Here is a 26,385-nt window from a genome sequence, read left to right on the forward strand (position 1 = left end):
ACCTATGGGTGGCACGGTGGCACAGTGGTTAGCACTGCTGCCTCACAGCGCCGGAGACCTGGGTTCAATTCCCGCCTCAGGTGACTGTCCGTGTGGAGTTTGCACGTTCTCCCCGTGTCTGCGTGGGTTTCCTCCGGGTGCTCCGGTTTCCTCCCACAGTCCAAAGATGTGCAGGTCAGGTGAATTGGCCATGCTAAATTGCCCGTAGTGTTAGGTAAGGGGTAGATGTAGGGGTATGGGTGGGTTACGCTTCGGCGGGGCGGTGTGGACTTGTTGGGCCGAAGGGCCTGTTTCCACACTGTAAGTAATCTAATCTATTCTTGATTTAGCCCAGACCCTTTAGCCCTAAGAACTATATTTATCTCCTCCTTGAAAACATTCAATGTCTTAGCTGCAACTACTTTCTGCAGCAGAGAATTCCACAGGCCCACTACTCTCTAGGTAAAGAAATTTCTCCTCATCTCAAAATTCAATGGCATTACTCCACACTTAAAGGTAGACCAAGGGGTATCCCCTTCCTGTCTACACATTCTGGACAGACAAAAGGAGTATCAGTGAAGGATTATGCATCATTAGATCTGTCCATATCAAGCTGTCTTTTGGCTTTTTAAAAATAATTATGGGGTATGGGTGTCACTGGTAGGACCAACACTTGTCCATTCCTAATTGCCCTTGAGCAAACTGCTTTGCTCGGCCATTCCTTAGGCCATTTCAGAGTCAACCACGTTGCTGCAGATCTGGAATCAGATATAGTGAGATCAGGGAAGGATGGCAGATTTCCTTCCCAAAAGGACAATGATAGCTTCATGGCAGCAAGACTGAGGCTAGCTTTCAATTTGAGACTTTTCTTTCCCTGTGGAATTCACCACTGAACTCAAATTCTATCACCGACCCTTGTCAGATTTAAACCAGTGTCCACTAAAGCAGTAGCCTCTAGATTGGTAGCTTAGTGGCACTGCCAACATGCCACCATCTCACATTAAAATGAAGACAGACAAAGACAATCTTCCCTATGAGTCAAGGTCTCATGACTAGACGTGCTACAGGAGAAGTAAGCAGTATCCTGTCGCTAGTCTTTGAAACAGCTTTGAATAACTTGAGAGATCAGCACAACTGCAGTGTCCAACTGAGTGGCCATCTTGTGGCTATGAACACGTGTTGTGTTTGAAGTGCATTTGATATCTTTGGCTTAAAACAAATTCTATCTGGAGCAAGTGCATGGCTCTGCTGAAGCATATGGTATGTGTGTACTTGTGAAGAACATGCATGGTTCCAATAACAATGTACAAACTCCACCCTCCTACCATCTGTGTACAAACTCTCCTGAACGAAATTTGTAGTAAACTGGACAATATCCCGCACTCACCTCGACAGCTTTCTCTGAAACATAATCTTCAAAGATGTTTCATTGCATAGAAGTTTGTAAAGTGTTAACAACCAATGTACATCCTGGGCAGAGAGGAGTTAGTCTGTAACATTACAGTGGGAGCACTAGAACGACATCAGTAACTTCTCTTCCACTCCCCGAGGGGGCAGAAATGCCATTGAGAACCCACTGAAATTAGCATTCATCTGAATGCAACATGTCTCATGGCCGTATAGATATGTAAACAAGCATTGTGTAAACTCTGCAGCCCATTAATATGGGTCTGTAGCCCAAGAAGTGTCCTATATCGCTTGCCATCTTAATTAAAAATAAATACGGAGATGTACCATTGTAAATATTGTTCTGATGTATTCAGAACATGACAAAACATGACAACACAGCCTTACCCAATAACCATATTTGCTATTTGCTTTTCAATATAGAAATTCCAGAGCCAACTAATTTTTATTCGAACATTGAAACAGATCCTTTCCTTATTAGATTTCGGTCCCACTTCAGCAATCCAGCTGATTTTGAACATTTAAGGGATTTTGAATGAAACACATGCTGGAGGAAGAACATCATTTAATGATTAAATCATGCTTTTGTCTTCCTAAGACTTGGCAAATGAACAGAATCCTTTTGTAATACAAAAGATAAGGTTTTGATGAACACAAATTCCTCATCTCACAAGATAAACATTGCCCTTTGTCTCCATGCACATTTCCAGCTTTTCTGCCCAGAAACTTCCTATCTTGTCTGCAGCCAATCACTCCTATGAGATTCGGAACAGACTTATAAAATTTTCAGGGCAAACAATGGAATGAATTTGCAGAGACTGCAACATTTCACTGTGGGTTAAGTCAGAGTTCTTTTCTCTTTGTTTGATGCAATGTGAGTACCATTGACAAACTTGGCACGTATTGCCCATACCTAATTGCCCTCAGGATGGTGGTGGAAAGTCACCTTATTGAACCGCTGTAGTCATCTGGTACTCCCACAATGCTATTAGGGAGGGAGTTTCAGGATTCTGACTCAATATAGATCTGAGACAGAATAGGATTTGATGGGTGACTTGTGTGTTGTTCCTATACAACAATTGCCCTTGCTTTTCTAGGTAGTTGAAGTAATGGGTTTGAAAGGTTTTGTCGAAGGAGCGTTGGTGAGTTGCTACAGCAAATTGTGCAAATGGTATACACATTGCACCAATAGTGGAGAAGAATGAATGGGATATCAATCAAGTAGGCTGTTTTGTTGTGGGTGGTGGCAAACATTTTGAGTGTTGTTGGAGCTTCAGGAATCCGGGCAACTGGAGAATATTCCATCACCATTCCTGACCTGTGCCTTATACATGGTCATTTATTGGCAGACACTCCCAAAGCACCAAACCATGCAAGAACCAATAGCAAACTTGTTGAAATAATTCTGCACCATTAATAGTTTGAGGTATAAGAGGAACAGAAGAATTTGTTGTTGCTGCAAACGCTCCTGTCTGGATATTCAGAGGCTGGACTTCACTTATGGAATGGTGTGGATCGAAGTTACAGATAGAGTCACAGAGTCAAAGAGATCTACGGCATGGAAACAGACCCTCACCCATGCCAATCAGATAAATTAATCTAGTCTCATTTGCCAGCATTTGGCTCATGCCCCTCTAAACCCTTCCTATTCATATGCCCATCCCGCTGCCTTTTAAGTTGTAATTGTACCAGCCTCCCCCACTTCCTCTGCCAGCTCATTCCATACACACACCACCCTCGGTGTGAAAAAATAGCCCCTAAGGTCCCATCTAAATCTCTCTCCTCTCATCTTAAATCTATACCTTCTAGTTTTGGACTTCCCTACCCAGGGGAAAAGACATTGACTGTTCACCCTAGCCATGCCCTTCATGATTTCATAAACTTCTATAAGGTCACCCCTCAGCCTCTGACACATCAGGAAAATGGCCCCAGCCTATTCAGCCTCTCCCTATAGCTCAAGCCGTCCAGCTTCAATCCAGGACTAATATTAACACTATTACAGAATAACTCCAGGTGAATTGGAGCAAAAACAGAATCAAAGGCAATTGAGTGAAGATATTGAAGAGTGTTGTTATCTAGGAAATCAGTGATGTGACACCATGAGCTGCAACAGAAGATAAATAATGGTGATTACTTTTAGTTTATGACTTGATTGTGTTGCTAGATTGAAGTAGTTGCATGAGAATCCCAATTCTTTAAGTTCTCCTCCAAGCTACACATCAACTTGACCTGGACAAATATTGCTGATCTTTCATTGTTGCTAGATCAAAGACACTGGACTCCCACCCCCACAGCACAGTGCCTGCATTCTCACAATGCAGGCTGTAGCAGTTCAAGATGAAGATTCACCTCCACCATTTCAAGGGAAATTAAGGATGAGCAATAAATGCTGGCCTTGATAGTCATACCTGCATCCAATGTAGTCATTTTAAAAATAATAGTTCGTGTGAGGCAGTCAAGTAATGTCCTTAGATTCAGACAGATAGAATTATTCCTGTCACAGACAGCGGAAGATGAATGGCCTCCTTATGTAAACCTCTAAGTGGAAGATACACAGATATGGAAGAAAATATGAAAAAAAGTAATGGTTAAAATTTTTGCTCCAAAGTATGATTTAACTTTATCTTCTGCAAGATAAATAATACTGCACATCAAAAACATATATGCAATAAGCAGGAAAAGAATAGCCAATAATTTTCTGCAAGGGGAAAGTCTTAATACTGGGATTTACCAGCTAATTGGAAAGGTCATAAATAGATGGATGTAAAATTCAAATATAATATTTATGTTCTCAATAAATAGGAATAACATTCTTCAATGATAAATGAGAAACAGAAAAGCTGAGTTTGGGAATCAAGTCTGTAGAATCCCAGTCACTGTGAGCTATGTTTCAGGGGAAAAGTCTTCACAAATGAAGAATCAATATGGACCAACATGAGTCTCAACTATTAGTGAAAGCATGAGCCATAATTGGGTAAACCATCTGACATCCCCAACATACGAGATATTTATTCTCAGAACGAATAATCTCAAGAGCATTGGGCTCTAAATGTTTCTGCAGCCATGCACCTGGAATTGTAAGCATCGGTGATGTACAGATCCAGAGAAAGTACTCCTGGTGATTATCAGACAAGGCATACTTAGCTGCTGCAGAGATGTGAAAGGTATGTTATTACAGCTGCATTAAAATTTGGTTATTTCCTATTGTTACAAGCTAACTATCGTTCGATAAAGCAAATTTTTGCCGACTTACCATTTTGATAGAGAATTGTAAAAAAAAGGTTAAAAGTTCCCTCTTAGTGGTTAAAAGTTTCCTCTTAAAAGCAAGATGAAGAGCCTTACCATTCTTATAAAACTTTCCATTGCTGCCACTTAATTGAATTTTTTTTTAAAAAATTTCTTCATTGTAAAATTGTAGGGACTTTATTGAATCTCTGCACATCCGGTAACTTTCCATGTACTGTAAATATGACTTCTCACCCATGTCAGAGGAAGAAAGTTCATTTTGAGCTTTATTGTAAAAAGGCTTCAGAAATTAGGCCAAGAATTGAGTTTTCAGGAATTCAGTTGGAAATGACTATACTTTCACTAACACTCCTATATGTTGCCAGCTGGTCATACAATCCCGACAGTATGGTAGCAGGCCATTCAGTCCATCAAGTCCACATTGACCCTCTGAAGACCATCCCACCCAGACCCACCCTGTCACTGTAACCCTGCATTTCCCACGGCCAACCCACCTAACCTGCACATCCCTGGACACTGTGGGGTAATTTACGATGGCCAATCCACCCTGCACATCTTTGGGCTATGGGAGGAAACTGGAGAAACCAGAGGCCACCTGCACAGACATGAGGAAGACAGAGAGTCTTCCGAGGGTGGAATTGAACCCAGCTATCTGGCGCTATGAAACAGCAGTGCTAACCATTAAGCCACCCTGCTGCCCACTTTTAAATAGTTACTTGCTCAGCTCCATTTCAGAGCTATCCCAAAAGTCGAATTTTCAATGCAGACGAGAGTCAGACGTGGAGGTGTGCATGGCCATTATTTTGCACCTTGAAGCAGTGACATTTTCCCGATGTGTTACTAATGTGTGGTGATTTTAGAAACTGAGTCATGAGGTGGGACTTGACAATCTCCCAGGATATGACGAGTGATCGATTGTTAAAAACCTGTTTGTGATTTTTATGACCAGAGGCATGGAAACCAAGAAATCAGACTAATTTTGAAATGATCCCTTCCCCAGTGGATGCCTTTCTTCCAGTCCAAAGTAACTTGTGTTTTGAAATAAGCCAATCTAATCAAGCTTTCTTAAGTTAAAGGGAAGTGAGTTTATTAGTTACTAAGCATGAAACGAAACAATAGTATGGCGTACATTCACACAGATTATAAATGAAAAGGGAGTCCAAAGAAGATAAAAGCTAAAAAAATACTTGAGTTCTGTGAACAATAGATACAGGGGCATTTCACCGGGTTGGTTGAGTTTTATTGGTAGCATTGGCATTGGCAGTTGAGCAGTAGAATTTGAGGTTATTGGCTTTGCAACTGAATTGATTGTACTTTGCCCTGTTTATTTTTAAAGTAGGTGGCATGCAGCACTCAAAGCAAGAGACCATGTTTACTTTTTTACCTGCTGTGCAGGGGTTAAATCAAGCTGTCATCTTCATTGCACACTATTCCACTGACACACAGGTCAGAATTCAAACCCATGTCGTTGTGAATTCTTGAAAGGGGGAGAAAACATGCACCTGCAATTTGGGAAAAATTTTGCAGATGATATTTTACTGCTAAAGTTTGGGAAATAAGCTCCACATTATCTCTGTGGGCAAAGAAGATTGCATGCCAGTTTGTTTTGACTTATGGCTCCACTTTTGAGGATTGTTACCTCCTTTCAGATGTGACATTCCAGGGTTCCTCTTCAGGCAGCTACTGGATTTACATTGGCTGTCATCTTTGGGCCATGTGCTGAGTCCTCAGAAACGCATGTTATAATTGAAAGCTCAATATGTCTGTGATTCAACGTATCATTGTAAGATCCTACAACTGATGCCATATGGTCATAAGGACCACCACTGAGCAGGCCATCAGACCTTTGAAGATGCAGTTCTAGTGTCTTGACTGATATTATGAAGCTTGTCAGTAAATCTCTTAAAGGGTGCTAAGTAATGTGATGGTCCATTTCACTCTCCATAACATGATCCTGCAGAAAGGTGTGGACCTTGAACAGGAGGACATGTTAGAACAGCAGAGTTCTTCAGAGGAGGAAGAAAATGAATATAAGGAGGATGGTGCATGAGGGAAACAGGAAAACAAACCAATAAAATATAACTTGCAAAAAAAAGTGTATCAATCATCAAAAAATAGATTTATGAAAATAACATTGGAACATAAGTTCAGACATCATCAAATTTCTCATTCTTGTTTTTATTTCCACCACATGCTTTTTTTGGCAAGCATTTCACAGTTTTTGGTAAAGGATTAAAAATGATCAGCGTAGTTTACATCAAGGAAAGCACTGGCTATAATATTAAATTTAATCCTGACCTATCGTTGAAAAAGTTCAAAATTAATGGCCCATAATTTGCTGTCAAAGTGACAATGAAGTGATTAGCAATTAACATTAATTACAGTCAAATATTACAACAATTTCAGGTGAAAGTCCCATAGTTCATGTCCAAGATTTGGCATTCCACCATTAATTATGCAAAAGTGGCATCTCGCTCTCTGGTCCAACACTGAAATACATAAGAAACACAAAGCTGTTCCTGCACCATAGACACAAGCCAAACATACTGCAGAAGGTTAGCTTTTGTCAATTTCAGTGTCCTTGAAACTGAGATAATTGTTAATTCTGAACAAACAAATTCTGTAGCACTGAACATTAACTATTACAAATGCGTCCCTCTTGTCTTCAGGTTTTAATTATTGTTGTTCTTAAAATAATCATTTTGAGAACTTTTACTTCCTCTTTTGGTGCAACGTCTTTTTCAATTTAATTTTTCCTTCTGTAGTGATTAGAACCAGGGCCAAGTGGATCTCATATTGAGTATGAGATCCTTGATTGGGGTTGTTAACCGGGGCCAGTTATGGAGCCCTGACAGACAAATGTAAACAGGAGATTCAAAACATCTACCTCAGTCTAAGAACTGGCTCTGAGCTGGCTGCTCAGAGCCCATGTACTGTGCACATGTTAATAAAGAGTAATTTGGAAATGGGCTACCAGCCTCTGTGCAGTTATTTCACTTTCCCCTTAATTTTCATTCTGTATCTGATTTGGCATTGACAATAAATTCACCTGTTCTAAATAACGTTTCCTTCTTAATCCTTGCTCTGTTAATTCCAGAATACTTCAATTATTTGCTTAAGGAGATGCATAACTGTTTGCTGTGTTCATTCAGGTCTCAGATGTCTTATTTCACTTATGGTGCTGTTATTAGCTGACACTGCCAGCAACACCCTTTTATTCATTCTTGGGATGCATGCATTGCTGGCCTGGGTCATCATTTATTGCCCATCCCAAGTTGCCTCAATAAAAGGTGGTGGTGAGCTGCCTACCTGAACTTTTAGTCCATTTGGTGTCAGTACATTCACAGTGCTGTTAGGGCGGGACTTCCATGATTTTGATCCAGTGACAGTGAAGGAACTGCAATATGTTTCCAAGTCAGGCTTGGAGAGGAGATAGGAGATGGTGATGTTTCCATGTGCCTGCTGCCCTTCTCTTTCTAGATGGTAGGAGCCAAGGGTTTGGAAGGTGCTGTCTAAGAACCTGTAGTGAATTTCTGCTCTACATCTTGTAGGTAGTACACACTACTGCTGCTGAGCATCGGTAGCAGAGGGAGTGAATATTTCTACTATGGTGCCAATAAAGTAGGTTGCTTTGTCCTGGATGGTGTCAAATATCTTCAGTGTTGTTGGATTTTCATTACTCTAAGTAAGTGTGGGCCATTCCAACACACTACTGACATGTGCCCTGTGGATAATGAAGGTTGGATTCTGGGTAATCCAAGATGGAGGATGGGAAAAATTTCTGGCTGTAAGAGTTGCTCCTTTTTTTTGAGGTATTTTAGGCGTTGGAGGTGATTTCCTCGAATTCCAGGAGCAGCAATTACTGTTTTATATGCTGTTGCATTGTCTTGGAACTTTGGAAAAAAAAGTCAAAACAACAGCAGTTTAAAAGGGAGAAGGGCAGACAAAGGAAGCACATGGTGAGGACAGTGCAGGAGAGAGAGAGAGAGAGAGAGAGAGAGAGAGAGAGAAAAAACCCGCACAGTTAGTGCCTTTGCTGTTTGAATTTGTGTATGGCTGGACATCAGAGTGCATCTGGGAAAATTAACAAACAGTGAAATTCACAACTAATCTTGGAGGAACTGTTGGGCGAAGTTCACAGCACGGAGTCAGATAAGTTAATTGTTGTTTTAAGTCTGTCCTAGAGAAAGGCTGCAGTAGTGGGTACAGTGGATTCTTTCTTGATTATATGTTTTTGGAGATAAGTCTCTTGATTAAACTTAAAATATAAGCCATAGTTATTAATTTAAACTGGGGCAGTGTTTGTCGAGGAATAAGACGGTGTTATTTTCTGGGTCTGTAGATTGTGAAGGAGCAAAAATAGCCTTTGCAGTGATATGTACTTCTTGTCAGATGTGGGAATTTAAAGAGAGTTTAAGGGTTACTGTGGATTATATCTGCCTTAAATGCTGTTGGATGCGAATCTTATCAGATCAAGTGGATCGGTTGGAGAGACAGATAGAAGTGATGAGGAATTTGCAACAGCAACAGAATGTGATGGATGGTAGTTATAGAAAGTAGGGGGAGGGGGGGGAGACATCTCAGATACAGTCACATAGATGGGTTAACTCCAGGAAGGGTAAGAGAGGTAGGCAGCTAGAGCAGGAGTCTTTTGTGGATATACCCATTTCAAACAGGTATGCTGTTTTGGAAAATGTAGGGTGTGATGGATTCTCAGGGGAACGTAGCACGAACAGTCAAGTTTCTGGTTTTGAGACTGGCTCTAATGCAACGAGGGGTACGTCGGCTTCCAAGAGATCAATTGTGTTAGGGGATTCTGTAGTCAGAGGTACAGACAGACGTTTCTGTGACCAGCAGAGAAAAAGCAGAATGGTGTGTTGTTTCCCTGGTGCCAGGATCAAGGATGTTTCAGAGGGTGCAGAATGTTCTCACGGGGAGAGGGGCCAGCAGGAGGTCATTGTCCACATTGGAACCAACGACATTAAAAGGGAAAAAGTTGGGACTCTGAAGGGAGATTACAGAGAGTTAGGTAGAAATTTAAAAAGGAGGTCCTCAAGGGTAGTAATATCTGGATTACTCCCAGTGCTACGAGCTAACGAGGGAAGGAATAGGAGGATAGAGCAGATGAATGCATGGCTGAGGAGCTGGTGTATGGGAGAAGGATTCACATTTTTGGATCATTGGAATCTCTTTTGGGGTAGAAGTGACCTGTACAAGAAGGACGGATTGCACCTAAATTGGAAGGGACTAATATACTGGCAGGGAAATTTGCTAGAACTGCTTGGGAGGATTTAAACTAGTAAGGTGGGGGGCGGGGGGTGGGATCCAGGGAGAGAGTGAGGAACGAGATCGATCTGAGATGGGTACAGCTGAGAACAGGTGTGAGTCAAACAGTCAAGGCAGGCAGGGACAAGGTAAGACTAATAAATTAAACTGCATTTATTTCAATGCAAGGGGTCTAACAGGGAAGGCAGATGAACTCAGGGCATGGTTAGGAACATGGGACTGGGATATTATAGCAATTACGGAAACATGGCTCAGGGATGGGCAGGACTGGCAGCTTAATGTTCCAGGATACAAATGCTACAGGAAGGATAGAACGGGAGGCAAAAGAGGAGGGGGAGTGGCATTTTTGATAAGGGATAGCATTACAGTTGTGCTGAGGGAGGATATTCCTGGAAATACATCGAGGGATGTTATTTGGGTGGAACTGAGAAATAAGAAAGGGATAATCACCTTATTGAGATTGTATTATAGACCCTCCAATAGTCAGAGGGAAATTGAGAAACAAGCTTGTAAGGAGATCTCAGCTATCTGGAAGAATAATAGGGTAGTTATGGTAGGGGATTTTAACTTTCCAAACATCGACTGGGACTGCCATTGTGTTAAAGGTTTAGATGGAGAGGAATTTCTTCAGTGTGTACAAGACAATTTTCTGATTCAGTATGCGGATGTACCTACTAGAGAAGGTGCAAAACTTGACCTACTCTTGGGAAATAAGGCAGGGCAGGTGACTGAGGTGTCAGTGGGGGAGCACTTTGGGGCCAGCGACCATAATTCTATTAATTTTAAAATAGTGATGGAAAAGGATAGACCAGATCTAAAAGTTGAAGTTCTAAATTGGAGAAAGGCCAATTTTGACGGTATTAGGCAAGAACTTTCGAAAGCTGATTGGAGGCAGATGTTCGCAGGTAAAGGGACAGCTGGAAAATGGGAAGCCTTCAGAAATGAGATAACAAGAATCCAGAGAAAGTATATTCCTGTCAGGGTGAAAGGGAAGGCTGGTCGGTATAGGGGATGCTGGATGACTAAAGAAATTGAGGGTTTGGTTAAGAAAAAGAAGGAAGCATATGTCAGGTACAGACAGGATAGATCGAGTGAATCCTTAGAAGAGTATAAAGAAAGTAGGAGTATACTTAAGAGGGAAATCAGGAGGGCCATACGGGGACATGAGATAGCTTTAGCAAATAGAATTAAGGAGAATACAAAGGGTTTTTACAAATATATTAAGGACAAAAGGGTAACTAGGGAGAGAATAGGGTGCCTCAAAGATCAGCAAGGTGGCCTTTGTTTGGAGCCACAGAAAATTGGGGAGATACTAAATGAGTATTTTGCATCAGTATTTACTGCGGAAAAGGATATGGAAGATATAGACTGTAGGGAAATAGATGGTGACATCTTGCAAAATGTCCAGATTACAGAGGAGGAAGTGCTGGATGTCTTGAAATGGTTAAAGGTGGATAAATCCCCAGTTCCTGATCAGGTGTACCCGAGAACTCTGTGAGAAGCTAGAGAAGTGATTGCTGAGCCTCTTGCTGAGATAGTTGTATCATCAATAGTCACAGGTGAAGTGCCAGAAGACTGGAGGTTGGCAAACGTGGTGCCACTGTTTAAGAAAGGTGGTAAGGACAAGCCAGGGAACTATAGACCAGTGAGCCTGACCTCAGTGGTGGGCAAGTTGTTGGAAGGAATCCTGAGGGACAGGATGTACATGTATTTGGAAAGGCAAGGACTGATTAGGGATAGTCAACATGGCTTTGTGTGTGGAAAATCATGTCTCACAAACTTGATTGAGTTTTTTGATGAAGTAACAAAGAAGATTGATGAGGGCAGAGCAGTAGATGTGATCTATATGGACTTCAATAAGGCGTTTGACAAGGTTCCCCATGGGAGACTGATTAGCAAGGTTAGATCTCATGGAATACAGGGAGAACTAGCCATTTGGATACAGAACTGGCTCAAAGGTAGAAGACAGAGGGTGATGGTGGAGGGTTGTTTTTCAGACTGGAGGCCTGTGACCAGTGGAGTGCCACAAGGATCGGTGCTGGGCCCTCTACTTTTTGTCATTTACATAAATGATTTTGATGCGAGCATATGAGGTACAGTTAGTAAGTTTGCAGATGACACTAAAATTGGAGTGTAGTGGACAGCGAAGAGGGTTACCTCAGATTACAACAGGATCTTGACCAGGTGGGCCAAGGGGCTGAGAAGTGGTAGATGGAGTTTAATTCAGCTAAATGCGAGGTGCTGCATTTTGGGAAAGCAAAGCTTAGCAGGACTTATACCTTAATGGTAAGGTCCTCGGGAGTGTTGCTGAACAAAGAGACCTTGGAGTGCAGGTTCATAGCACCTTGAAAGTGGAGTCGCAGGTAGATAGGATAGTGAAGAAGGTGTTTGGTATGCTTTCCTTTATTGGTCAGAGTATTGAGTACAGGGGTTGGAAGGTCATGTTGTGGCTGTACAGGACATTGGTTAGGCCACTGTTGGAATATTGCGCGCAATTCTAGTCTCCTTCCTATTGGAAAGATGTTGTGAAACTTGAAAGGGTTCAGAAAAGATTTACAAGGATGTTGCCAGGGTTGGAGGATCTGAGCTACAGGGAGAGGCTGAACAGGCTGGGGCTGTTTTCCCTGGAGTGTCGGAGGCTGAGGGGTGACCTTATAGACGTTTACAAAATTATGAGGGGCATGAATAGGATAACTAGACAAGATTTTTCCCTGGGGTCGGGGAATCCAGAACTAGAGGGCATAGGTTTAGGGTGAGAGGGGAAAGATATAAAAGAGCCCTATGGGGCAACTTTTTCACGCAGAGGGTGGTACGTGTATGGAATGAGCTGCCAGAGGATGTGGTGGAGGCTGGTACAATTGCAACATTTAAGAGACATTTGGATGTGTATATGAATAGGAAGAGTTTGGAGGGATATGGGCCGGGTGCTGGCAGGTGGGACTAGATTGGTTTGGTGTATCTGGTCAGCATGGACGGGTTGGACCGAAGGGTCTGTTTCCATGCTGTACATTTCTATGACTCTATGACTCTATAACTGGCTTTGCGAGTCAGGAATGAGCTCTTCATTCCAACATTTGTAAACTCTGACTTGCTCTTGTAGTATTTAAATGATTAATCCAGTTGAATTTCTGTTCAATTGTACCTGCAGGATGTTGATGGCAGGGTTTGTGATGATAACATCATTGAATGTCAAGGGTTGCTGACTAGATTCTCTCTTGTTGGCGATGGCCATTTTCTGGCACATTTGTGGTGCAAGTGTTACTTACCCCTTCTCAGTCCAAATCTGGATATTGTCCAGATCTTGCTGTATTTGAACTTTGTCTGCTTCAGTACCTGAGAAGTTGTGACTGGTACTGAACATTACGCAATCATTACCAAACATCCCATTTCTAACCTTACGATGGAGGGAAGCAGCCAAAGACAATTAGGCCTAGGATACTTCCCTGAGCGCTCTGTGTTGGTGCTGAAATTACTGATCTCCAATAACCACAACCATTTCCTTTGTGATAGCTGTCAAACAACCATCTGACAGTGTATCCCTGATTCCTATTAATCCTACTGTTGCTAGGGTTCCTTGATGCCACACTCAGTCAAATGCAGCCTTAATGTCAAGGGCTGTCACTCTCACCTCACCTCTGGAATTCAACTCTTTTGTCCAACTTGAACCAAGGCTGTAATGAGGTCAGGAACCTGTTGGAACCCAACTGGGCATCACTGACAGGTTGTGGTTGAGAAACAGCTGCTTGATAGCACTGTTCATGCCACCTTCCATCACTTTACTGATGACTGCAAGTAGGTTGATAGGATGGTATTTGGCTGCACTGGATTTGTCCTGCTTTTTGTGGAAGGGTGGGGGACAATTTTCTACCTCATCAGGGGATTCCAATGTTGTAGCTGTACTGGAACAGCTTGGCTAAGGGCTATACAAAATAATTTAAAACCTAAATATGCAAACATAGGATTAACAGATGAAAGATCCTGTCAGATTTTCTTCTTCAGCAAAGTGAGGTCGATGGTTCTTTATTAATTCCTGTCTAACAGACACAAGATAAAGTGTCTGTTTTGATAGTTGTCTTGTTTTGCCTCAGGTCTTTCCATCACGTTGTCTGTAGTGCCAAGAATACAGGGGGAAGGAAGGAATTTTTTTACGTTTATTCTATTGTGTGGCAGCTCTCAAGTTTCCTGACTGTCATCCAAAGAATATCACTAGTCAGAAATGGTGGAACCTGACAAAGGTCATCTTTTGCTGGTTGGAAACTTGCATGTGAAAGCTCATCAGAAAATGAACCTTTTGAAGAAATGAGATCAGTTAGTCATTACGTAAAATAGAGAATATGAAATAAGTATTCAATTGATATCCTTGTTTTTGAATGAATTAGGAGGAGAGTTAGAATCAAAAGAAGGAACATTTGCAAAAGGGAAGGACAAAAATAGACAATAAAGGATTTAAAATGGGGGTAAACAGGTTTGTCCTGGGATTGCTTTTCAGCTCACTTGTTTTCTGCTTATCAAAATTAGAAAATAATTCGCTCCTAACTATTTTGATCTCTGCTTTAGCCATATTATACACATTCATCCAAATGTTACATAGATCATTACACATGTTAACACACAATTTGTCTTCTATAATTTTTGCATTTCCATTCTGAATTTATACTCTTTCTAATCAGCACAATTTGCACTGTTTCATTGTATGTTATATGCTGCATGCATCCTTCATAACTGGGGGGTGTTACAGCAGAGCACAGGTCACAGAAGCAGCAGCTCCATCAATAATGTATTTTGACAGATTTTGCAAGCAACTGCTGCAGAAAGATGGTGTCATCAGATAATGGGAGTGAGAACTTGGGTTAGCTGCCCTACGTGTACACTGTGAGAAGATACAGGACTTCCTTCTTTGCGTTCCAGTCTAATACACACTGAAGTAAACATTATTCAGTATCTTGACACCAAGACCATAGATATATAAAAAGAACTGAAAAATACAAAGGACCTCAAAAGGTACATGGATGTGGCTGGTGAATTGGTACACTGTCAATTTATCAGAATACTGTATGGGTCTAAATTATTCTCAATTTGCACTGCTTTGTGGAAAAGATATTTGGATTATTACTGCACTTGAATGCAATACTGTTTACAAAGGCACAGCTTGCTTTGGGCAGGGCAATCAGCCAACTGTCTCTGACAGTCAAGTACATTTGTTACCACAATTTTATCACTGGATAAGGGTCTTACATCAGTGCTAACTGCGTTCAAATGATGCTGTGTAAGCTCCTGTGTGCACATTACAATCATAAAGAATGTCTTCAATTTGTGATGTGCTTTACACAAGATGAATGTAACTGTAATGCTTTATTTTTTGTTATTTCTCCTATTTGAATGAGTTAAAGTGCAGGAAGGTTGCTTGTCTGTTTCATTGTAACAGGCAGGAAGTACAATGACAACCAAAGCAAACAGACCACTACGTAGCACACTGACACACCGAAGAATTGGCAATCTACTTAAGTAGTCTTTACAGTATGGAAGGAGGTCATTTGGCCCATCAGATCCACACGGACCCTCCGAAGAGCATTCCACCCATTCCTCTACCATGGATTTTCCATGGCCAATCCACCTAACCTGCACATCTTTGGACTGAGGGAGGAAACCAGAGCACCTGGCAGAAACCCTCGCAGGCAGGGAAAGAATGTGCAAACTCCACACAGACAGTCACCCAAGGGAGGAATTGAACCCAGGTCCCTGGTGCTGTGAGGCGGTAGTGCTAACCACTGAGCCACCATGCTATCCATGCTATGGTCACAGTTTGCATTCCACATGCTAATAGGAAGTATTTATTGCTATCTGTTAGCACAGAGGTTGTTAAAGACAGGTTGAAGAAAAAAGGGCACCTGCAATCTTGTTCATGGAGCTAAATGTTGCATCACAAACACTCAACTTTCCAACACCTTGGAACATGCCAACTTCATGTTCATCTCAATGAGAAGCCACCCCTTAAGCTCAATGGAGAACATGTTCAACAGATTAACTTCACGTTGGTTATGTTTCAGATATAAACTTTGAAGTGTATATATAGATGTTTGATTACAGCTTTTAATCAGCAAATATATTCTGTTCAAATATCATTCGAAGAAGAAAAGTAGCTGCAATTGAATGGAGGTCCATTTCATTGAGAGAAGTAAATGGGAAGATCTACATCTCGGCATTCAACAGAAGTGTCAACTGTTATTGATCGTTTTGTTTTCTTTGAATCAGTAAATTATACCGCAACACATATTTGGATCCCTTGCCTTCATACTGAAAGTCACACGACAAGTAGAAACACAGCTAGGGGCAACAATGCCTTGATTGTTAATAAAACAGAAGGGCTATGTGTAAAAATTTGTAGGAGTGGGTAGTATTGAAAGGAAATGAATTACCAATACATTTCATCAGAAGGTACTTTTCTAGAAGAGCTGTCCTGCACTAATAACTGAGGAAAATTACAGTAAATTGTCCATTCTTCTTTTTTATAGGAAAGGTATATCACCCATATAATTTCTCACAGACATTCAGCAGCATCACTGTTTTATAATGTAATGGGTGGCACCAATAAATGGGAATAATATGACAAGGATTAAATACAACATTTACAGGGATGCAATTTAAGTACATGAATTTAAATATATTTGGAACTGGAAAACACGGTACAATTACAACTTGTAGAAGGCATCTGGATGAGTTTAAGAATAAGAAGGGTTCAGAAGGATATGGGCCAAATGCTGGCAAATGGGACTAGGTCAGATTGGGATGTCTGGTCAGTGCAGATGAGTTAGACCAAAGGGTATATTTCTGTGCTGTATGACTCTACGACATTTAAAAATAATTTAATAAATATTTAGTGGTCATAGACACATCCAAAATGTAATCCAAATTTCAAAATAGTTGTGTTTTTTCTTGGTAATAAGGTTTAGTATGACCACCCAAAACTGAAAAGTTCAATGTCTGGTCAGTTGTATCTTGCAAGTATGGTGATAGCTCTGGATGCAGGTTTGCTCACTGAGCTGGAAGGTTCGTTTTCAGACATTTCATCACCATACTAGGTAATATCATCAGTAAGCCTCTGGATGAAGCAGTGGTGGCAAGGCCCACTTTCTATTTACATGTTTAGGTTTCCTGGAGTTGGTGATGTCATTTCCTGTGGTGACATCATTGTCTGTTGTGACATCATTTCTTGTACTTTCTCTCAGGGGGTGGTAAATGAGATCCAAATCAATGTGTTTGTTGATAGAGTTCTGGTTGAAATGCTATTTCTAGGAATTCTTGTGCATGTTTCTGTTTGGCTTGTCCTAGGATGGATGTGTTGTCCCAGTCAAAGTGGTGTCCTTCCTCAGCTGTATGTAAGGATACTTGTGACAGAGGGTCATGTCTTTTTTTTGGTGATAGCTTTTAATGGGTGATTGCTTACTCAGATTTTTGAAGATAAGAACATTTTATCTTCAATGTGGTTGTTCCCTTTTTTCCTGAAGTTTCATACATTTGTTCAATAAGATAGTTGGGTTGAAGTGTACTTTATAGGAGCAAATTGCGGCAAATGCTGGAACCGGTACTGCAAACAAAAAATGTGGATCGAGAACGTGGTGCTGGAAAAGCACAACAGGTCAGGCAGCATCCAAGGAGCAGGAGAATCAAAGTTTCAGGCATATGCCCTTCCTGGTGAAGGACATATGCCTGAAATGTCAACCAACCTGATCCTCAGATGCTGCCTGACCAGCTGTGCTTTTCCAGCAACATGCTCTCGACTCTGATCTCCAGAATCTGTAGTCCTTACTTTCTCCTCCCTGAAAACAAAAAATGCTGGAGGTCACAAGGGGTCGGGCAGCAACCATGGAGAGAGAGCAAGTTAGCATTTAAAGTCTAGATGACGTAATCTAGACTTGAAACGCTAGCATGCTCTGTCTCCATGGATGCTGCCTGAGCTGCCATGATCTCCAGTATTTTTTGTTTTCAGTAAAATGTACTTTAATTGGGTAACATTTCTTCAATGTGAGATTGATTGATTGTGAATGTTGCAAATTTTGGGGAATAACAGTGCGCAATGGGCTTAGCACTCAAATGAACAAGAAACTTCGCTACCCAACAATGCAGTTATGGGGGCGGAGGGGGGGGGGGGGGGGGGAGCGCCACTGTTACGGTTGCAGTTAAAGAAAAGTTGAAGAAAGAAAGATTAAGAGATGTTGTCCAGCTTCCATCCTAAGGTTCTGGGGTTTCACACACAAGTAGAAACTGTCTTGAAGGCCAGTTGAAATTATTTCCAAAACTCTGTTCCCTGTCACCACAAAAGGTAGATTACACAGATAGATCCACGTTGATGGGCAAAGGGATCAACCAATGAATAGATCTGGATTGACAATCCACACTCTTTTTAAAAGTCTTTAATAGACTTTTTATTAGATTGTAAAATGTGCTGGGAACCAGCCTTATACTCCTGGCCTCTATAATAATTAAAAACATATATATTGACAGACCACATGGTTCAAATGAAAGCTAATTTCATTTTATTGTTAGAAGAAATATACACAGCAGCAAATAAAACAGCACTTACTGTGATAATTATGATAATTTAACACAATGCAACAAAGCATTTTAATTTCTGAAATTTCACAGCTTCATTTAAATAAGTCACCAAAATAACATGAACCTTGTCATACTGCTGCACTTTTTAAAGTTCTGTTTTAGAAATGATCTGGAGATTAACCAAAAGAAGTGGTGAAAACTGGACATTCTTACCTCAGTCGGAAAGACTGCTATCATACTGCCAATTACAGCAGACCAATGGCACACAAAAGCCTTAGGAACACTAGATGAATGGACATGTCATACCTTATCTTGACTTGGCACATCCAATTAAAACTTCTACACAACATAATCAGATTAGACATAAGAAAAGACGGTTTATCTTCAGATTAAAGCCTCTGGCCTGTGTTTTTACAAATTCCCAACACCCCACACAAGCTCCAGGAACTCATGTCTGTGGTTATGTAGCCACCCTTTTAACACTGGTTTACTCAAAACCATTCACATTTCTCTATACGCAACTAAAGGCATTAAATTAAAAACAAATTGGGAAAACGGCAGAGCTTTGTAATGTGCAGCTGTACTTCCATTACAGGAAGATTGTGTGTGATGTGAATTAAGTAGGGAATTGGCAAAAACAATCCCTATCTGATTTCCCAGCCTGGAATGCCTATTCCAGGCCAGAGGCACAGATCCCAAAGGCTGAAAAATCCACCCTACGATTCATTAGGTGCTTAAACAATTTTGTATAATTTATGTTATGACTGAGGTAGAATCTGGGATAAGGACCAAGGCACTTATAGGGGCCAGGATGCAAGATTCATCAAGAGCTGACCTAAATGGCATTATATAAAGAATGTTCAGACGGGGAATTGATCATTTTTGGACACTATTTCAAATGCAGCATGAAACCCATTGTAAAACTTTCTCAATTTCAGACTGACAGTTACCTCAACCTGCAATGTTTCCATTTCCCAGTACAGGAAATTTGTGGCCTCGCCCAGCACATATAGTGCCAAATTTGGATGAATTTTATTCTGTGGCCTATAGCCACCAGGAACCGTATTTCATATAGCATTCTAACCAGAAACATTTAATCAGCTAAGGCTCAATGGCAGCACTGAGTCAAAGAATATTGCACCCAATCCTTATTTCAGAGACTTGAACAAAGTCTAGAGGACATTTCAGTGCCATGCTGGGGGAAAGCTACATTGTCAGAGATGCCATCTTTCAGACAAATTACGACTGGATGGATTTCTGTGTATAACTTCATTGTTGGTGGTCACAAGGGAAAAACTTATTGAAACCATTTATTCTAGCTAATGGAAAATAATACAAGAACTATTCAGAGGGGCTGCTGTTTGTTGACAATGTGGCACTAGGCTCCCGCATTTATTTTTGTTCGTGATGGGTGTCAGAGGATACTCTGTTACTAGATGGTGATGGAGAAATTTTATTTATGTGTATACTCTATAGACAATTTTGGGAAGTATCAATGCAAATGTATTTTGCTTTTTTAAAATCTGATGCACCAGAATTAGGTATCAAACAACAGGTCAGTTTTAACTTACGAAATGCCTGTACTCGATTTATTGTGATCTACCTTTTAGTATTTATGAATCAATGTAATTTTTGATCTCTGCGATCCAGAGCGATCAATGTTTATATACAGGTTACTTAGATTATTGTGTCTGCTCCAACTCTCTTAAAGTGTTATCTACTTGAATCTAAGTCCCTAGTTTTCCTCATGTTTGCCTTCTGGTGCAATAGGTAATTAAGAAGGCAAATGGAATTTTGTCTTTCATTGCTAAAGGGATTGAGTTTAAAAGCAGGGAGGTTATAGGCTGCAGCTGTATAGGGTGTTGGTGAGGCCACACCTGGAGTACAGTTTTGATTTCCTTAATTGAGAAAGTATGTACTGGCACTGGAGGGGATGCAGAGGTTCACGAGGTTGATTCCGGAGTTGAGGGGGTTGGCTTAGGATGAGAGACTGAGTAGACTTGGATTATATTCATTGGAATTTAGAAGAATGTGTGGGGATCTTATATAAAATTAAGAAGGGAATAGATAAGACAGAAGTAGAGAGGATGTTTCCACTGGCGAGTGAAACTAGGACATGCCTCAAAATAGGGGGAGCAGATTTAGGACTGAAATGAGAAGGAACTTCTTCACCCGGAGAGTTGTGAATCTATGGAACTCCCTGCCCAGTGAAGTCGTTGAGGTTTCCTTAGTAAATTATTTTAAAGCTAAGATAGATAATTTTTTGAACAGTAAAGGAATTGACGGTTATGGTGAGAGGGCAGATAAGTGGAGCTGAGGCTACAAAAAGATCAGCCATGATCTTATTGAATGGTGGAGCAGGCTCGAAGGGCCAGACGGCCTACTCCTGCTCCTAGTTGTTATGCTATTATTTTCTTCTTTTATAAACCTATGAAAAGATTCTGTGAGTAACACTGTAAGTGATTCCCTTTCTGAACAACCCATTAATAAAAAGAAAAAATGTTGTAATCTCACCTTTTGTTCTGTTGGCAATGATTGTAAATTTATTTCCACTTACTGAGTGGAAGCAAACAATTTCCTCTCCTTTCTCTACCAAACCATCACAATTTGCATACTACCCAGGAGTTACAATAGACAACTTGCATTTGTGTAAGTTTTAGTATCTCTCTTAGGAGCAGGGTGCTGTCCCTATTAATTTTTCGATCTTACACTTCTTGCAAACAATTACACATAATAAAACATTCCTTTGAGCTATTTAAATATCTAACACCAAAAACCTATTTTTCATATTCTGTCACACAATCCTTTAGATTCACTTTGTTCCTGTCAGAATAACTTTCTTTCTGTGTGTTCTTTACAGACGTTAATATTGTTGTCAAAAAACCTTCTCGGATGATCAGCTTTGACTTGCATCACTGTTCTCAGTGCTCATGAATGAACTGTTTCGTAAAATGATTCCTTCAAATTTTCCAAAAAAAAGTTGTTGGTGGTGGGGGGTGGTGGTGGAGTTGTCGTTTCTGGTTCAGGGGAAGAGAAGAGGAAGTTGAAAACCTGGGGGAGTCAAGCTCACAATTTCCAAAAGATTTGCAGCTTTCTCTAATGCACTTTCAATCCATTTGAGATGCAACACCTCTGTGTGAAAATCCAGAAATGCCTCCATTTGTCGTCTTAGCAGGACTAATTTGGAAATATCGGAACAGATCCGAGTAGAGCCAGATTGAATTTGGAATGAATTCGGGAGGCCATCACCAGTAGTTATGGCAACAGTCATTACCATAGCAACAATGTCTGAGCACAGAACTTGCACTGGCCAAATAAAATCAATTATGGCACTGGAAAATATGAATAGACTGCAAATAAAAGCACCCACTTTGAGCTTGCATTTTTTAAGCTGCCTAGCATCAACATATTATAGAAAATTCACATCTTTTGGTGTGAATGCTGTCAGAATAATATGCAAACTCAAAATTCAATGACTCAGGGTTAGAACATAGCAGGACATCTTGAAACCTGGAATAAACAAAAAGAGATGTTATCCATGAGTAGTTTAGCTATAGGTACTACTTAAAATTTGAGGATGGAACCAGTAAAACTTCAAATGAAGTTCTTGGGTCTAGTGTCAATGGTTGGGTTGGGCAAAAAGATGCAGGTTAATAGCCTTTGATGCTTCATATCCAGAAGGAAAATACTTAGATTGATTGAATTATACAGAACCAAAAGGAAGCCATTCGACCCAGCCTGCCCATTCTAGTTCATTGAAACATCTGGCTATGTTGTCTTGCATCCATTTTTCTTTCCCATCTCTTGTCCAATTGCCCTTTGAAAGTTATTACAGAATTTGATTCGACCATTCATTGCTAAATCTGGAACACAATGGGTGAAGTAATTTCTCTCCATTTCCCCCTTGGGTCTATTATCAGTTATTTAAACCTTTACTGACCCACTTGCCAGAGAAATTTGTTTCTTCCTATTTGCTCTATTGTGGCCCTTTGTAGTTTTGAATATCATTAAATCTTACAGGGAGGTGGCAGCCTAGTGGTATTATCACTCGACCGTTAATTCAGAGACCTAGTTAATGTTCTGATGACCTGGGCTCAAATCCTGGTATGGTAAATGGTGGAATTTTAAATCAATAAAAAAGATTGGAATTAAAAGTCTAATAATGACCATGAATCCATCGTCAGTTGGGAAAAGCCCATCTGGCTCACTCATATCCTTTAAGGAAGGAACCTGTCATCCTTACTGGTCGACCCTACATGTGACTCCAGACCCATTGCAATGTAGTTGACTTATAACTGCCCCTTTGGGCAATTAGGGACGGGCAATAAATGCTGACTTAAGTAACAATATCCTGTGCATGAATAACAAAAAAAAACCTTTTCTACTACAAAGAAAACAAACAAATAAATAAACTCTTCACCCTTGACTTCTCTCACTTCTGGCAACCCTCCTTAAGAACCAACTGGATGGTCAACCGTACTGAGTCATTTACCTTGTGACCGAAATGTGTCATGACCGAAACCCCAAGAATGCTCCCCTGATTGATTATAGGGACAGCACTGCTGTGTGAGACTTGTACATAACAAGCATGCCGTCTGGTACTTTACTGGGCCCATTCTAAATATTTAAACAAAATCACTGAACATCACAATACTTTGCTGGGGAATAATGCAGACCAAGCCAGATACCTGAGCTTTGCTGCCCCGTTCTGGGGATTGTGTCAGTTTTCTGCGCCATGTCTCCAAAAGCCAACAAGCAACCCAAAACACAACAGAACTGCTGCTGTGAATCACACACCTGACAGCAATGAGATGGCAGATCTCTAGGACAACAGGCACCTTTCACAAGAGAGGAGAAAGTGCTGATGTTGGAGATCAGAGTCGAGAATGTCATGCTGGAAAAGCACAGCATGTCAGGCAGCATCCGAGGAGCAGGAGAAGTGACATTTTGGGCAAGAACCCTTCTTCAGGAATGAGGGCTCATTCTTGATGAAGGGTTCTTGTCCGAAATATCGATGCCTGACCTGCTGTGCTTTTCCAGCATCATACACTCGACCTTTCACAACACACTTGTCAACTTCCATTTGACACTATTTCTCAGCTGAGGAAACAGATACATTGTGGAGATGATAAACAGATTGATAATTCTATTATCAATTATATTCTACTACTGTCGCCGACCACCATGAAGGTTTTCATTAGCATCCCAGGTAAATATGTTGGAAGTAAACCAGCTTCTGCATATGTTCAGTTAGTGGACTGATAGATATGACAAATAATTTCCTATTAATACAGGGGGAAAATCTTGCTCTGGGGAAATTTCTGAACATAGCAGACTGAGTCACACAGTGACTGCTGAGTTAGTTATCAGCTCCTTCTTGTACAATAAAATTTATATTTCACAGTTTGGCATTGACTCACTTTAAATAAATGAGGATTTTAACAAAACATCTGCTGTACAAAGAAAAAAATACTAATTATTTGTGCTGGTTCATGTCTATTTCAAGGTATGTACTATTAGCACCACACTTTGCGAATCAATGCAGCCAGAAACAATTTGTCATGTAGACATGAGATAAAAATATGAATAACACAAAGTCAAAGTAGTGTGGATTTTGAAAATCTGAAATCAAAATAGACAAGGCAGAAAATTCTTGCACTTTAATTTTCTGATGAGTTCTAAGCAAAGGTCATTGACCTGAAACATTAACTCTGTTTCTCTCTCCATGGATGTTGCCAGACCTGCTGAGTCTTTCTAGGATTTTTGTCTTCATTTAAATGGAACCTCAGAAATTGGAAATTGCTGGTTTTGTTTTACCAAAGTCCCAGTTCATCTCCATCCCTTTCACAAACATTGAAAAAACAAACCTTCTCAGCTGAACCTCTTTGCCTCCCTTTCGCTTATTCATTTCTGGCATGTGGGTGTCTGGTTAGGTCAACACTTGTTGCCCATCTTTAAATGCTCTGGACAATATGATGGTCAACTGGCTTCCTGAGCTGTTGCAGTCCCTGGTGTGTAAGTACTGTCAGGAATGATGCTCCAGGATTTTGGCTCAGCAACAGTTCCAAAGCAGGATGGTCTGTGGCTTGGAGGCAAACTTGGAGGGAATCATATTTCAATGCATCTCTGCCCTTGTCTTTCTCATTGATAGACAATGCAAATGGAGGCATAGCCTCTAAAGGAGCTTTGCTGAGACATTGCAGTGCTTCTGTGGATGGGACATACTCCTGGCACTGAGCATTGGTGGTGAAGGGAGTGAATGTTGAAGGTGTAGAATGAGGCGCTAATCAGGAAAGCCCTGCAGAAGGGCTTATGCCTGAAACGTCGATTCTCCTTCTCCTTTGATGCTGCCTGTCCTGCTGCGTTTTCCAGCAACACATTTTTAAGCTCTGATCTCCAGGATCTGCAGTCCTCACTTTCTCCCAATACCTTGATACTGTTCACTTGTGTTGACTGAGTAATTAACATTAGGTATAAACAGGTGGAGGACATTGATTGGTTAAGTATCTTGAACACATATGGAGCCCTCTTGGGTGCTGTGGTAGTGTCCCTACCATTGGACCAGGAGGCTTGAGTTCAGGTCCTATCAGTTCCAGAGGTGTGTAATGACATCTTTTAATAGTTCGAATAGAAAAATAGTTTAAATAAAACAAAAGGGCTCTCTTGTGGCACAGAAGTAGTGTCCCTGTACCAGAAGTCCAGCTTCAAGTCTCATCTGTTCCAGACACGTGTAATAACATCTCCGAACAGGATGATTAGAAAAATAGGTTAAATTAGAAAAGTATTTTGAGCACATATGAATAGACGATGGCTTGCCTAAACATCTAAAGTGCTGGACGCAGGTTCCAATTTCTTGAGGGCCCTTCAAGGGCTAGTTAATTAGTTAAACAGATTTTGTTTTCAAAACAGCATAAAAGGGATTAACTTCCCTTTCCAACTCCACGTGGATTTAACCCCCTTCCTTTGCATCTGGTGGTCTGTATTGGCCTTGCTGGGCTTTACACGTAATTTGATTAATTGGAAACATGAGTGATTTATTGGTAGTTGATAATAGATGAAAAGTATGACATGATTTGGTGCTGGGAGAAACAAAAAGCCATTCGTTGTGTGATAACACTCCTGGATATACAAAACCAGAAAGAATAAAAGGGATCTGTTGGGAGAGTAATGTACGGATCACTAGGAGGTGGAGATATGTAATGCTGCATTCCGTAAATTAACCTATTATCCAGAAAAGGAATTGTCTTTGGTTTCATATTTCACCATTTGGCTTGGTTCCATTTAACAGCAACTCTGCACCATGCCAACACATCCCTTTCATTCACCTTGCTTTTGTTCCAAACCTGCTGCTCTTCCCTTGAGAATTTTAGGCTGCCAACTCACCAAGCAGATACTTGTAGTTCTTTCAGATTGAGCATTAAAATGAATGAATATTATCAAGGCTCTATTGATACGTGCTTAACCCTTTTCCCTTAATTCAATTTGGAAATTATCCCATTAAGATTTAAAGAAAAATGCACCCCCCTATGGCAGCTTAATAGTGCCTTTCATCTGACAATTCCGAGGTGCCTTTACTTTGGGAACCTGTGATAAAACAGAGACCTCGGAGAACTGACTCAAAGCAAACTTAAAGTACCTTTCAAAGATACTGCTGAGAGCTGGCTGGGAAATAGAACACAAAGTGTTTTGGGGAAATAGATCCAGAATATGTGATGTTTGAAACTTGTATAAGAAAAGACCAGGAGAAGTGAGTTAATCAGTGAAGGCTAGAGGATGCATGTTGCCGTGTAGATAGAGAGAAACAAGGAATTTGACAATGAGCATGAGAATTATCACGCTTGGTGTGTTGGGAACATGTTGACAATACAGCATACAAAAGAATTAGCTAAGTACTAGATACTCTGGAGTTTATTG

Source organism: Chiloscyllium punctatum, chromosome 48, assembly GCF_047496795.1.
Source record: "Chiloscyllium punctatum isolate Juve2018m chromosome 48, sChiPun1.3, whole genome shotgun sequence".
NCBI classification, from domain to species: Eukaryota; Metazoa; Chordata; class Chondrichthyes; order Orectolobiformes; family Hemiscylliidae; genus Chiloscyllium; species Chiloscyllium punctatum.